The 15,936-nt window shown below is 38.2% G+C and overlaps 1 long non-coding RNA gene across 1 annotated transcript in view; it reads left to right on the forward strand.

Annotated features, from left to right (window-relative positions):
- Positions 1-10,444: 10,444 nt before the first annotated feature.
- Positions 10,445-15,936, forward strand: part of LOC125168799 (uncharacterized) — a 119,913-nt gene continuing 114,421 nt past the window's right edge. Inside the window, exon 1 of the long non-coding RNA XR_007153303.1 lies at positions 10,445-10,520. This is a non-coding gene — a long non-coding RNA (uncharacterized LOC125168799). The remainder of the gene's footprint in view (positions 10,521-15,936) is intronic.

The raw sequence follows: 15,936 nt of genomic DNA on the forward strand, positions 1-15,936 counted from the left end.
AACAGTCTATTCAATTATTTTCTATTTCTTGCTCATTCGGTTTGGGAAATTATATATTTTTAGGAATTAATCCATTTCTTCTTCTCTGGGTTATCTAATTTGTTTTCATATAATTTTTCATAATATTTCCTTATAATTGTTTGTATTTCTGTGGTATTGGTTGTCATTTCTCCTCTTTTACTTTTGATTTTGTTTACTTGAGTTCTGTCTTCCTCTGTCTTTTGATGAGTCCGGCTAAAGGTTTATCAATTTTGTTGATCTTTTAAGAACCAGTTCCTGGTTATGGTGGGTTGTTGTTGTTGTTATTGTTTGTTTGTTTGTTTGTTTCTATTTCATTTATTTCTGCTCTAATCTTTATTGTTTCTTCTACTTGTTTTGAGTTTTGTTTATTCTTTTTCTAGCTCCTTTAGGTATAAGGTTAGGTTGTTTATTTGATATTATTCTTGCTTCTTGAGGTAGGACTGTATTGCTATAAACTTCCCTCTTAGAACGCTTTTGTTGCATCCCAATTTTTTGGGATCATTGTGTTTTCATTTTCGTTGGTCCATATATTTTTTAATTTACTCTAACTTATTGATTGACCCATTTGTTGTATAGTAGCATATTACTTAACCTCCATGTATTTGTGTATTTCCAGAGTTTTTCTTGTTACTGATTCCTAGTTCCATAGCTTTGTGATTAAAAAAAAGGTACATAATATGACTTCAATCTTTTTGTATTTGTTGAGTCTTTTTTTTTGTGACCTAATATGTGATCTATTCTGGAGAGTGTTCCATTTGCACTTGAAAAGAATGAATATTCTCCTGTTTTAGAATAGAACTTTCCAAATATATCCGTTAGATTCATGACATCCAGTGTGTCATTTAAAGACATCGTTTCCTTGTTGATTTTCTGTTTGGATGATCTATCCATTGACGTAACAGTTCTCCTACTATTACTTTATTGCTATCAATTACTTCTTTCATGTTTGTTATTAGCAGCTTATATATTTGGATGCTTTCATGTTGGGTGCATAAATATTTACAAGTGTGATATCTTCTTGTTAGGTTGTTCCTTTTATGATCATATGGTGTCCTTCTTTGTGTCTTGGCACAGTCTTTGTTTTAAAATGTATTTTGTTTGATGTAAGTTTTGCTACCCTGATTTTCTTTTCACTTCCATTTGCATAATAAATGCTTTTCCATCCCTTTATTTGCAATCTGCTTGTGTCTTTAGGTCTGAAATGAGTCTCTTCTAGGAATCATATACATGGGTCTTGCTTTTTTTATCCATTCCATTACCTTATATCTTTTGGTTGGAGCATTTAGTACATTTGTATTCAAAGTAATTATTGATAGGTATGCACTTACTGCCATTTTGTTATTTATTTTATAGTTGTTTTTCTAGTTCTTATCTGTTTCTTGCTCTCTTCTCTCATCATTTCCTGGCTTTCTTTAGTAATATATTTGGATTCCTTTCTCTTTATTTTTTGAATATCTATTACCAGTTTTTGATTTGTGGTTGCCAGTAGGTTTATATTAAGTTGATGGTCACTTAAGTTTGAACCTATTTTAAAGGCACTAAGTTTTTATTCCCCCACCATGTTTTAGGTATTATGGTGTCATACTTTACAACCTTTTATTTTGTGAATTAAGATATACTTAATTTTACTGCTTTTGTACTTCCTACCTTTCTTACTTCTGCTTATGGTCTTTTCTTTCCACTCAAAAACACCCTTTGACATTTCTTATATGGCTGGTTTAGTGATCATGAATTCCTTTAACTTTTGTTTGTCTGGGAAACTATTTCTCTTCTTCTGAATGATAGCCTTTCTGGATAGAGTATTTATTCTTGGTTGCAGGGTTGTTTTTTTTCATTCAGTATTTTGAATACATCATACCATTCCTTTCTGGCCTGCAGAGTTTCTGCTAAAAAATCAGCTGATAGCCTTATGGGGATTTCTTTTGTATGTAACTATTTTCTTTTCTCTTGATGCTTTTAATATTCTCTCTTTACCACTGCTTTTTGCCTGTTTAATTACTATGTATCTTGGTGTGGACCTCCTTGGGTTGACTTTTTGGGGGAGTTCTCTATGCCTTCTGGACCTGGATTTCTATTTCCTCCACAGACTTGGGAATTTTTCAGCTATTATTTCTTCAAATAAATTTTCTGCTACTTTCCCTTTTTCTCCTCCTTCTGAGATTCCTATAATACAAATGTCGTTATGCTTGATGTCACTGAGTTCCCTAAGTCTGTTTTCCTTTTTTATTATTATTTTTTCTCTCTCCTGTTCAGCTTGACTGCTCTCCCTTACTCTGTCCTTCAGGTCACTGATCTGTTCTTCTGCTTCCTCTAGTCTACTATTTATTCCCTTTAGTGTATTTTTAATTTCAGTTATTGAGTTCTTCATCTCTGATTAGTTCTTTTCTGTTTTCTGTCTCTTTGTCAAGGTTCTCACTGGGGTCCTCCACTCTTTTCTCCAGTCCAATGAGTATCTTTATGACCATTACTTTAAATTTTCTGCCAGACATGTTACTTGGCTTTGTTCTGTTTAACTCTCTTGCTGTGATTATTCTTTAATTTGGGATATATTCCTCTGTCTCCTCATTTTGTCTAATTCTCTGTGTCTATTTCTATGTGTTAAGAAAGTCAGCTATGTCTCCTACTCTTGAAAGTGATAGCCTTATGAAGAAGAGGCCCTGGTGTGCCCTGGCAGTGCAATGTACCCTGTGCACCAGACCTGGCAGCTTAGAGGTGTCTCCTATGTGTGTTGTGTGTGCCCTACTGTTGTAGCTAAGCCACATTTGCTTTCATTCTAGCTGTATGCAATGTATGCCTTTGCCTATTGGGGGGAAGGCTTTGATCGTTGTGTTGTTAGTGGGGCAATCTGGGGCTGCCTTGGACTTAAGTTGAGTCAGACCAGGCAATTTCCAGAGATGCAGTAGGACCAACTACAGGGTGCTTTCTCTGTGTTGTTCCCTGAGAAGCTTTCACTAGTGGATGGGGACTATAGTCAGATTTGATATCTGCCACCAGGACACTGCTGGGGCCCCAGTAGGACTAGTGTAGGTGGTTATCCTCCCTTCTCCCTGGGACAGGAGTCACTTTGGAATGATGCTAGCTCCTGTCATTGTTGCTTGCACACTGCCAGTTTTATGGTACTGCTTTGGATGGTCTCTGGCCAAGGGCATATTGGAGGGGGCAGGTCCACAGGAGAACATGGAGGTGGGTGTATACTGCCGACAAGGTCCATGCAGGTCAGCTGTGGGAAAGGACCTGCAGAAGTCTGGGAAAACTCTGCTAAGGCAGGCGAGGTTGGAAAGGGGCAGATTTGCAGAAGCTTGTTGGGGTGCAGTGTGCTGTTAGCACGCTAGATGGAGAGTGTTGGTGCTATGGCTGGTTCCCACAGGTGTCCACATATCTAGGCTGGAGTGCAGGGAAAGCAAAATGGCACCTGCCAGCTTTTTTGTTGTTAGAGAAACTTCCCAAATATCCCTGCCCCTACAGGACAAACTCTGAGATTATTAAATAAATATCCTTCCCACAAACCCCAAGCATTTTTTAAATTGCTGCTTCTATGCTGTATCTCAGCAGGGCTCTTTGTTGTGCTGTCTCTTTTTAAAGAGACTTTTAAAGTCTTTTAAAAGTCTTTTAAAAAGACTTTTAAAGAGGCTTTTAAGGGTGGGGACTCAGTTTCCTGGGCTCTCTCCAAGAGCCAAGTGTACTGATTTTTAAAGTTCCAGGTGTTAGGCCCACTGATTGTAAGAACCCATGCAGTTAAGCCCCTCTGATTTTTAAAGCCAGGTGTTATAAGGATTGGTCTTCCCAATGTGAGTCCCTCATGCTTGGAGTGCCTGTGGTGGGGGGTGGGGGGAGGTCTTCTCTTCTCCCTTCTCTGCACCAGCAGCATCCCTACCTCTTCTAAGCAGTCCATGGGTCCATTTGTCTTCCAACCCGTCTTCACCCTTCCTATCCACTTCAATGTGGCGTTTTCTCTACATTTAGCTGTGTAGAGTCTGTTCTGCCAGTCTTTGGGTTGTTTTCTGTGTTATTTACATTAATGTGGTTATGTAGTTGTTTCTGTGGAATGAGGTGAGCTTAAGATCCTCGTACTCTGCCATCTTCCCCAGAAGTTCAACTGACATTGCTGTTTGAGTTCAGAGTTCAAGTACCTCCGTTAGCATGTACAGGAACAGCTGCTCCATAGCACAGCACAACTCTGTGCCTAATGTGCTTGTGTTCAGGAGAGCCTGAAAAAATAAAACTGTCTCTGGAATTCTATTCTCATACACATAGGGCTGAGTTTCTGAACTTAAAAATCCCCCTGCTCTATCCTTTCAGTCTTTCTCCTCTGGTAAAGGTCATTTCAAAGAGTTGTAAATCCAAATGTCAGCAGTAGCATACTAAGTCCAGTGAACATGGTGGGTAAACATACGGCAGGCTGATTACTCCAATATAGCTCAAATTAATGACACAGCAGAACCCCATTATCAGGTTAGTTAACTGAGAGGTAAAAGAAAGATAGAAGGTACACAATGTCCTTTCGATGAGTTTTTATTTGTTGATCTCTACACTATAGCTCTGTTTGATGGATCTGTTCTTCCCTGTACCCCACTGTAACTATCCCTAAATCTAAACTTATATGTTAATATATGTTTAAAGATGATTTGGGGCCTTAAAATGTCATTTTTCCTAAAAAACAATTTATTTCCAGTTCCTCTGGAGTCATAGTAATATACGATATTTCCATATTATCTATCTGCTGTAATAAGAGTAACATGTTCATTCCTACCATTCCTGACTGCTCTCTTTAATAAAGTGGGCCCATTTAATTCTAGCTATATATTCATTAACATCATGGGATGTGAGGTTAATGAAACATGGGGTATGGTGAGACCAGGGATGTAAGGCAAGCACTATGAAGAACACAGTATTTGGCATATTGACATAGGAATAAAGGACAACATGAGACAGTTACGGTATGGTAAGGTTGAGAGAAGAAAAAAAAAATATGTCCACTTTTCTAAAATGCTTAAACTCAACTCTAAAAGCATGGTTGCTGTTGTCACTGTTGTTAAAAGAAATGTACCAAGGGCCCACAGCATGATTTGAGAGATATCAACATGGTCTTTGATCTTGAAATATTTACAACTGAGAAGAAAGTGCAGTTACATCAAGAGAGTTAAACTATGATGTGTACACATGGTGAAGACCATGCAAAGACTGGAGTTATGCTGCCATAGCCAAGGACCAACAGAAGCTAGGGTTAGAGAGCTGGAACGGATACTCCAGAGGGAGCATGGCCACACCTTCATTTGAGCTTCTGGCCTCCAAAAATGTGAGGCAGTGAATTCCTGTGGCCCTCGTTTTTCTTTGCAGCCCAGTTTTTGGTACATAGTTCAGCAGCCCTAGAAAACTACTACAACTGTGTTCTCTATAATACTTCTCACCGTCTGAAAGTCACTTTATTTATGCATTTACATTCTTTCTTCTCCACAGAATATTTCATAAGAGTAAAATATCCACAGCACTGTTCTGGGTGCTAGGGATTCATAGATGGATGAAATATAATTTTTATCCTTGAAGGACTTAAAGTATATAATTATATAATTTGTAAAGCATTTATATATTCATTAATTGAACAAATATTAAGTAGTATATATTCCAGGCACTGCTATAAATTCTGATGTCACAGTGCAGAATGAGAGCTTACGTTCTGCAAGGGAGAAAGATAAATAAAAAGATACAAACAGGAGAAAGAATATAAAACAAAGTAATAAGATAGTGACTGAAATTCTGAGGAAAGTTTAAGTTGATTGGTCAAGAAAGGTCAGTCAGAAATAAATCAGGTCTCTTTAAGAAGCAGCAAGAAAGTGTGTATTTAGATCAGGTGACTGAAGCAATGGATGAGAGTAATGAGAAGGAGAGGAGCAGGTGTTTGATCTCATAGAGCCTATAAACTATAGACAGGGTATGGATTTTATTCTAAGCACCACAGACAGTCATAAGGAGTTTGCAGTTCAGAGTTTGCCATGTTCTGAATTATTTTCTAAAAATATCACGCTGGCTTCTGTATGGTAAAGAAACTGTAGGGAGTCTAAAAGCAGAAAGATTATTTAGAGGGCTGTTGCCGGAACACAGACAAGAGATGGTTTGGGCTTTGTTTAGGGTGATGGCAGCAGAAGTGATGAGAAAAGTATAGGTTTTAGTGTATTTTGGAGGTATAGCTAATAGGACTAGCTGTTGTATGGAAGACAGAGGTGCTGGAAAATAATAAATCAGAAGTGATTCGTAGGTTGCTTCATGGTCTGTCACAAAATAAAACCAAACTATATTGATTGCATGACAGTTCTTTACTTAAGAAGAGTTTACTTGATGTTTATATAGAAGAGGATGAGTAGGTGTTTGAGCTAGATGATCATTAAGGTCTTTTACAACCTTGAGTGTCAATGATCCTAATGATCAAAGCAAAGCTGCTATTCTGCTGTTGGTCAGTCCACTCCAGGAATTGAGGATCCCATGCAGTGAGAACATAGTTGGGACTAGGATGGAGATTCCATCCATACTGGATGCGTGTTATACATGAGTTTTTCAATTCCCCATGACAACACTTTGCTTAATCACCGTCATTTACATTTTCTGGCTGCCCCTGGGTTCTAGTCTTTTTTTTTTCTTTTTCATTTCTTTTCTCTCTCTTTTTTTTTTTTTTTTAGAGAGAGAGAGACTGTGCTCAAGGAGGGGAGAGGGGCAGGGGGAGAGGGAAAGGGAGGGAGGGAAGGAGGGAGAGAGACAGAGGGAGAGAGTGAGAGAGAGAGGGAGTGAATGAGAATGAATGAATCTTAAGCAGGCTCCATGCTCAGTGTGGAGCCCAACGCAGGGCTGAATCCTACGATCCTGGGATCATGGCCTGAGCTGAAATCAAGAGTCTGAGGCTTAACCGACTGGGTCACCCAGGCACCCCACCTCCTGTGTTCTAGTCTTAATGTTAAATGTTTTACATGTGTTACCACATAATTTTCACAAAAATGCCACACAGTAAGTAAAATTATCCTTTTCGTACAAATCAGTCAATTGATTCTGAAAAGGCAGTAAAATGTCCAAGACCTTAGAGATAAAGAGTGTCATAACCACAGTTTTAACCTAAATCTAATTTTTAAGACTTGTTTTTTTTAATGTCTATTTATTTTTGAGAGAGTGCAAGTCGGGGAAGTGCAGAGAGAGGAGGACAGAGGATCTGAAGTGGGCTCTGCACTGACAGCAGTGAGCCTGATGTGGGCTCAAACTTACGAACCTTAAGATCATGATCTGAGCTGAAGTCAGACATTCAACCAAGTGAGCCACCCAGGTGTCCCCGAGTCTGTTTTTAAATACCGTTTTGTACTGCCTCCTCTCTGATTTATAAAGATCTTCAGTGAATAATGAGGTCTGTGAGAAGAATTAAAAATAGAGTAGATTAGATCAATAATTTTGTCTTATTTTAATGTAGTTTATTTGAAATTTAATATGAAATAGTGTGAATGTGTTTTAACGTGGGTGTACATATACATGTATATAAAACTACACATATATAGATTCTTGAGAGAAAGAAAAAAAAAGCCTCTTAGTTGTAAAATAGGTAAATCTTGTCATGGGTGACTTTGGTGATTTCATATCTACCCATGTAGGCCAATACTTTGGGTTATTGGAGAAGTTTCCTGGAAGCCAAAATGAGAGTGTTCTTCAAAACAAAAAGTGGATGCCATTTTTATTGCTTGCTCTCTGTTCCTGTTCACTGGATACTTAGAGAAATAAAGTGACAATGAGTTGAAGTAAAAGTCAAGTTTGCTAGCATTTTCATTCAAAGAAGAATTCTTCAAAAAGATGAAAATAGAAGGAAAAATGAAATTCATTCTTACTGCTAATGAAATGTTTTCTTGATGTCAAGCAGTATGTGGTTGGAAGAAAACAACTTGGACTTAACCAGAAATTCAAAATATGGTGCATTTCCAACCTGGTAATTGGGCTGATGTGAGATGTCACAAACAGTGATTGTTACAATGGCCTGGCTCTTAAATGCACACTCTGGATTAAATGGTACCTGAATGGTGAGGGCACCACTCGGCGGTCTTGGCTAATCTATGTGAAACGATGGCACTAGGGAAGCCATTTCTGTTGGCTCTGAGTAAAGCCTGCCCCTATGCACCTGTGAGAAAGGCGGGTGTGTTGTTTTGTTTTGTTTTGTTTTGTTTTGTTTTGTTTTGTTTTGTTTTCATAGATCTGATTTTAAAAATAAGGTTAAAAGATGACAGCTGTGAGAAAAATGAAGCTATTCTCTGGAGAGTAGCTGCCTTGTGGGATAAGGGAAACTGCTCTTGGAAGCCAGCCCTGAGGCACTTTATTAGTCAGGTGTCAAAGGAGAGCTGCCTGTTCTAGAACTTGGGCTGAAAAGTTTCCTTTTAATCCTCTCTTAGGCAATATAATTTTTCACTTTCAAAAAATAATCTCTCTGGCAGTATGTTCATTTGACATTTGGTCAACAAATATTCTTGAGCAATTACTAAAATAACGGCATTGCTAATGTGCACCTGAAAAACTAAATGACTTTGTAAATTAAGGGTATTTTGATGTACCATGACCACAAAGAGTTTTAATTCAGCTTTTAGCATTTCTATACACATATGAATAGACCATTACTGTAACTAAGGTCATTTGGTGGTGCTACTTAGGGATACCAAAAAATCTTCCCATGAATAACGTTTCAAATCCAAATATATTTCACAAACTCCTATTTTGTACAAAATATGTATACTAGGGAGGAATTTAATGTTCACTAAGATATTCTTTTAGGGAGATGAGAATCTGGTGAAGAAAGCCAACATATACACAATATTAAATTCAGATCATAATTTTGCCTACTTGTTAAAAGTGCCCTACAAACACAGAACAGAAATAAAACTCAATTGGGGCAATGAGAGGACCATTTAAGGGGATCATAGTCAAACTTGGATCTGTATGTAAAGAATAAATCAGGCAGGCATATTCCAACAGAAGGAACAATAGAAGCAATGAAAGGCCCAGAGACTAGAAAATTTGGGAAATGACAAATAGTATTCTGGTTTGAGGGTGGAGGTGGGAGTGGGAGAAGGGGATATTTTAATAGGTGTATGATACAAATGAAGGGGGTGGCCTTAAATAGCATGTAAAATAATCTGGACTTTAATTTTATGGAAATTTTAAATAAATTTTTAGGAAATATTAGTAATGTTTTGGCAAGAGGGGTGTCATAATCACAGCTTTAGAAAGATAATGCTTGTTGACTCTATTGGGAACAGAGAGATCTGTTTAGAGGCTACTGCAGTAGTCCTGACAAGAACTGATGGAACCTCAACTGAGTACAGTGGCAATAGGGATGAGGGAAGAACCAGATGTCAGTAACACTGAAGAAATAGTATCAGTGGTTAGTAGTTTGAGATTTAGATATGAGAGTCCCCTGCATAGAATTTAAGTGTTGACATTGTAGGAGTGGATGAGGTTGTCCAAAGAAAGAAAATAAAACAATCACTAGGCCGTGGTCCAGGCTGTCGTGAAACCAAGTCAGGTGGAGGACTTGGTCCTGGTGATTCATAGGCACTGGTGACCATTGGCAAAGAAGATTCATAGACAATATGACAACCAAATTCAAACTTCTGTGGGTTGGGGAGTAAAAAACAAAAGAAGGAGAAAAGTGAACAGAGATAACTTTTTGTGGCATCTGGAATTTAGGATAAGAGAGTATTTTGAATAGGAAGCAGAGTCAAAGGGGACATTTTTTAGGAGTGAGACACAAGAGAATGTCCATGAAAGTCAAGGAAATCTGGAGAAGGAGGGAATAAAGTTGTAATAGAGTCTAAGAAGACTAAAGTTAATCCCATAAGTTATAATCCCATAATTATATAATTATATAATCCCATAATTATATAGTTTGCCTTGGCAAGGACGAGAGAGTGTACAAAAATGCAAACCAAGAAACAGACTCTAAACTATAGAGAACGAACTGATGGTTACCAGAGGGGAGGTTGGTGGGGGGATGGATTAAATAACTAATGAGAATTAAGGAGTGCACTTGTGATGAACACCAGGTGTTGAATGTAAGTGTTGAATCATTATATTATACACTTGAAGCTAATATTATACTATATGTTAACTAGAATTTAAAAACTTAAAAAAATAAATGTTATTAAATAAAAGCTGATTTGGTAGTCAAAAAAAATTTTTTTAATGCAGACATTTTGAGGTGGGTGAAAGGGAAGCCTGCAAAATTCAGTAACTGGGAAGTACAATTGTTTGAGGTGATGGCCAACCCCTAACTCAGTTGCAAGCAGACAGAAAGGATTGGAAGTGAAACCAAACGAAGTTTAAAGAGATCTGGTTGTTAAAGTCACCAAAAATGAGGGAAGGAGCAGATGAGAACAAGAGAATATGTTCTCATATAAAACATTATTTCCAGGTATGTCCGTGAAGGTATTCCCCGCTCATCTGAATTGGTGGATTCAGTAAAGTAGACTGCCCCACCTCCACTGTGGGTGAGTATCATCCAATCTGCTGAGGGCCTGAATGGAACAAAAAGAAGGGGAAAGGATGATTTGTTCCCATTCTGCCTGCCTGCTTGATCTGGAACATCAGTCCAGATGGCTATTGGCTCCTCTGTTTCTCAGGTCTTGAACTGGCATTATACCACCAGCTTTCCCAGATCTCCAGCTTGCTCATTGGCAGATCATGACTTCTCAGCCTCATCTGTCTGTCATCTATCTATCTATCTACCTACCTATCTATCTATCTATCTATCTATTATTCCCTTTCTCTTTGGAGAACACTAATACACGACCTCTACCAGAATATTTGTAGTGTGTGTATGTGTGTGTGTGTGTACAGATACATATAAACACATATGCACATATTTTTTCTACGTATAAATATTTAATATTAATTCCTGGTTCCTGTTTATTTTTTCATAAATGTGATTACATTTGAAAAAATTGTTTTCAACTTATTATTTGGTGATCTAAGATACCATGTGATCTTTTTTGAGGTATACAGCATGACCCTAGAATCACTCAAATAGGAGTTATTATCCCCATTCTACCAGTGAAGAAAACTGCTTTTCTCACATGAATCTTCATCTTCTAAATTCTCACCCAGAGCATTTTCTATGGCAATCATCACATTATATTTGTTTTTCTATTCAGAGAAAGGTTTAAATTTTTTTCAAAGGAGTGAAATATGGAAGAGATGTAATCTTTTCAGTGTTCAAGTTTTTGTAAACAGGATTAATATCTAACATTTATACATTGATTTACTGTTCACAGGGAATCTTGATAAAATCTTAGTGTCCACTACATGCTCCTTGGAATTCCAAGACAATCTTGTATTGCATGAACATGACCATTATCTCACCTTCCAGCTTCCTCAAGCTGTGAGGAACACTGCAGACTGGCAAAAAGTCAGACTGTAGAGGAATTACTGGAGAGAAAATAAACCTCACTTTGATGGTATTAATTATTTAGTTGAAACTTGCAGACTTGGTATTCAGGAAGCTTTTGACATATCCCACATTACAGTGAAGCACAGAAGAGAAAGTAGCAACATAGAAATGTTCTTGTTGCCTGAGGCATGTTTTAATTTGGGGCTCAATGACTCAGCCCTACATGGGCAGCCAAAATACACACTTTTCTTTTGGAAGTTGGCATATAAAGACTTTGGGGTTAACATCTCTGAAGGGCTTAAGTACCATTCGCCAGAGTAAGCTTGTTGTTTTATTCCATTTAGAATTGTGTATAGGTAGAGAAAGATAAATTTTTATTAAATTCTGACATGGTTTTTTTTTCTCATTTTATATGCAAGAGGATATGTCATTGGTTGGGGAGAAGTAAAAACGGCATTCTTACAGAGTGGATGTTGAAGTCACTAACCCAGGGTTTTCATTCTGGCCTCTTTCAGCAGGACCATTATCAAGGGACAGTTTCTGTTGAGTCTCACGTGAAATTTATATTTTACCAAGTTGCTTAAGGTCTGAAAAATGGTGGGGCTAAGCACCTAAGTGCTTTCTGGAGGTTCAGGGGGCCCATTTTTTGAAGCTGGTTCTTCTCCCATGGCTATGTCTCAGGCATATAATTTAAGAAGGCTGCCATATTATTTTGGAGGTTAAGCTGAGTGCTTCCTTGGTAATTGAGGTCACCTTCATGTGGGTAGTTGCTAGTCTGAGATAATTTCTGGGTTTTTTTTTAATCTTTTTCTCTGAAGATATCTTCAGAGATGGTAGTGGAAACGTCAGAACAATATGGTCTTTTAGCTGGTGGTAGGTTCACAAATGTTGAGTTATTAAATTCCTTGTACTATATGTGTTGCATATAATCTTTCATATATACAAGTAACTTATTTTAAAGCCTTAATTTTAAGTGCATTTTTAAAAAGTTTTTTAAAAGTGATGTGAATCTCAGAAGTAAGAACGTTCTTTCCATTCTCTTTGCTTTTCTCTGATTGTGGCACTTAAGAGAAGAGATGCAAAATCAAACACTCCCTAAAATCTTTTCAAAGGCCAAAGATATGGACCAGAATGCTTGGTTGTGGCCAATTGACTATATTTTATAACTTAGAATCAAATGGGAATTTTATATAATTCTAAATATTTTTTGTTTCGTTGTTTTTGTTGTTGTTGGTGGTGGTGGTGGTGGTTTTGCATTTTCCCTGTTTTGTTGCAGGATTTTTTACAAGCTTACTTTTCAAATGCTGCAGAGCTGTAGTGCTGCAGAAACTGGATATTAAGCATAGGGAGACCTAACTTTTAAACTGAACATGGTTGAAATCAGATGGGAAGACATTTGGGTCCTCCTCCCTGCCTCTCTTGTCTGCTCTGATGTTATCTCGTTAAATGAAAATACCCTTCTCAAAATGACATTTTGCCCAATGGCATTCCTATTGTTTCTTGTAGGAGTGAGGAGACAAGAGAATGGCCATGGAAAGCAACTAAAACTGGAAAAGGAGAGAATAAAGATGTGTGAGAAGAGATAAGGGCAAGACCAAAGCATGGTATGCCTTTGGCCTAGTGTTTGGAGGGTATACCAATGGTCTACCAGAGAATGAGATTAGTTCCCTCTTAAGAAAGTCTCAAAACAGAGTGACTGGCATCTTTTTAAAGTCACAGTTGTTGGTCTCAGACAAACACTTGGTAATGCCATGCAACTCTACCATATTGTCTGTACCAACTCACTGTCCCACTCTCTACAATGGTGCCCTTCTTGATTCTTTTCAAAATTATGTACCCTTTCCCTACTCTTTCCTCATTCCTGGCAGATGGCCTCAGCTCATACATTACATGAAAAATTGAAGGTATCAAATGGAAATTTTGTCAGCTTACTGCCTCCAAACCAACAGATTGCCCACATCTGTACACATCATCTCTTCCCTTTTTTCTATTTCGTCAATTAAGTGTCACTCCTTCTCTCTGAATCCATTTCTTCCCCTGGTGCTTTGGTTCTGACCCCTTCTGAACTCCCCAGGAACTTTGCCTCACTCTTCCTTGTCTCTTTTGTATTGATACTTTTGATGGCCACTTTTAAAATGTTCAGTTCTCACAGACAAACCTTCCTTTGAGCGCAAATCTTTCTCCTAGTAGCGCCTCAGTAATCTTCCCTTCACAGACTCTAAAAGAGACAGATGAACATATTTTCTCTCATTTTCTTATTTTATACTCATTGCCCAACCCACCCTTCTATCAGTCCACCAAAGCAGTTCTTTCAGTAGGCCCCTGATGGCTTCCATACTCCTCAAAAGGCTAGTTTAGAGAATTCCTCATTGTACCTCTTTTGTCCAGGGTATTTGACACTGCTGATTGCTCTTTCCTTTCTGAAACTCTCTCTTCTCTTCTCTTGACTTTCATGACCCCACATTGTCCTAGATTCCCTTCTTTATTTCATAACCCCCCGACTTTGTAGTTTTCTTTGCAGGCCTGTCCTCCTCTACCTAGGCGTCAAATGCTGGAGTGCCTCAAAGATGGTACTTGTCTGCCTTCCTGTCTCATTCAATCCAGTCTCCTTAGCAATGTTCTCCATGGTTCAAAACACCTTCATTAGGGGCACCTGGGTGGCTCAGTCGGTTAAGCGTCCGACTTCGGCCCAGGTCATGATCTCGCGGTCCGTGAGTTCGAGCCCCGTGTCGGGCTCTGTGCTGACCGCTCAGAGCCTGGAGCCTGTTTCAGATTCTGTGTCTCCCTCTCTCTCTGACCCTCCCCCCGTTCATGCTTTGTCTCTCTCTGTCTCAAAAAAATAAATAAACATTAAAAAAAAATAAAAAAAGAAACACCTTCATTATATTAAGTTCCCAAAGTATACCTTCATTCATCTCCCTAACAGCTAATATCTCTTACTGAATGTCATATAAGTACCTCAAATTCAAATTACCTAATATAGATGTCATGATTTTCCTCCACCCCAAATCTAAGTGTTCTTTATATTAGTGACTCTACCATCTATCCCAGTAAAAATCAGAAATCTGGAGGGAATTTATACTATTTCTCTCTCCCTCATCAGCTATAATCAACCAACCTAATACTAAAACATGTCAAGTCTAATCTCCCAAATAACTCCAAATCCATTTCACTTGGTTCCTTCTACTGCCTGCCTAGTCCTGAACTTATCATCTCTTGCTGGGACTATTGCAAGAGCCAAACTGGTATTTAATTTTTCATTCTGACAACCCTCTCCATCACGATTCATTCTGAATTATAACAGATGTGATCTTTTCAGAACAGAAATCATAATTGTGTTGCATACCTTACCTACAGAAAACATCTCATGAACTGCCCATTGGTCTTTTTAAAAAATGTTTATTTATTTATTTTGAGAGAGAAGAGCGCAAGCAGGGAAGGGGCAAAGAGAGAGGGATAGGGAGAATCACAAACAGGCTTCATACACCTAGCGTGGAGCCCAATGTAAGCCTCCATCTCACAAACCGTGACTGGGCTGAAATCGAGAGTCAGACGCTTAACTGACTGAGCCACCCAGGTGCTCCAACAAGTGCTCACTGATCTTAAGATAAGAACCTAACTCTTTAGCAAAGGTCAAAATGGTCTGATGATATAGCAAGTGGCTATTTCTCATCTTGTGCCAGTTTTTTGTTTTTGGTTTGGTTTTGGTTTTTGGTTTTTGGTTTTTGGTTTTTTTGAGAGAGAGAGTGTGTATGTGAGCAGAGGAGGAGCAGAGGGAGAGGGGGAGAGAGAATCTTAAGTAGGCTCCATGCCCAGTGCAAAGCATACTGCCAGGCTCAATCTCATGAACCGTGAGATCATGACCTGAGCCAAAATCAAGAGTCTTGATGCTTAACTGACTGAATCACTCAGGTGCACCTGCCAATTTTAGTTCATATCTCTTTTCTCCAATCTGATTGGTCTTTCTCAGGTCTTCAGTGAACCATATTCCCTCCTCCCACAGAACCTTAACATATTTTACTTAAACCTTCCCCCATCAGTTCCCACCTCATCATTTCTTATTCATCCACAGATCTCAGAGCCTCTAGTCACCTATCTAGACCAGGGTCTACAGTCTAGACCAGGGTCCATGTATTTCATCCCCATAGAATAATGTTCTTTCTTCTAAACAATTTTAAGTTGTAATTATTTATTTATGAAAAATATTTTTAATATAAACCCCTCTCTTTCTCCTGTAAGCTCCATGAAAGCATGGAGCTCACAATTTTTTTGCTCACAATTGTGTCCCCACCACTTAGTCAAGTTCATAGTATATAGGAGGATTTAATATTTGTTTTTAATAAATAAAACTCTGAATAAGATGGTGATATGATGGGACAGGGACTAGGGAAGAGACCAGAGAAGATAAAGTACTACTGAACTATTATGCCTTTGTGAAAGTTTTCTGGGTTAGGCTGAGATCATTGGTCTCTGTATTATGCTGAGAATTTAAGCATCTGTAACTTCCAAGGCAATAA

Source organism: Prionailurus viverrinus, chromosome B3 (assembly GCF_022837055.1).
Source record: "Prionailurus viverrinus isolate Anna chromosome B3, UM_Priviv_1.0, whole genome shotgun sequence".
Taxonomy (NCBI): Eukaryota; Metazoa; Chordata; class Mammalia; order Carnivora; family Felidae; genus Prionailurus; species Prionailurus viverrinus.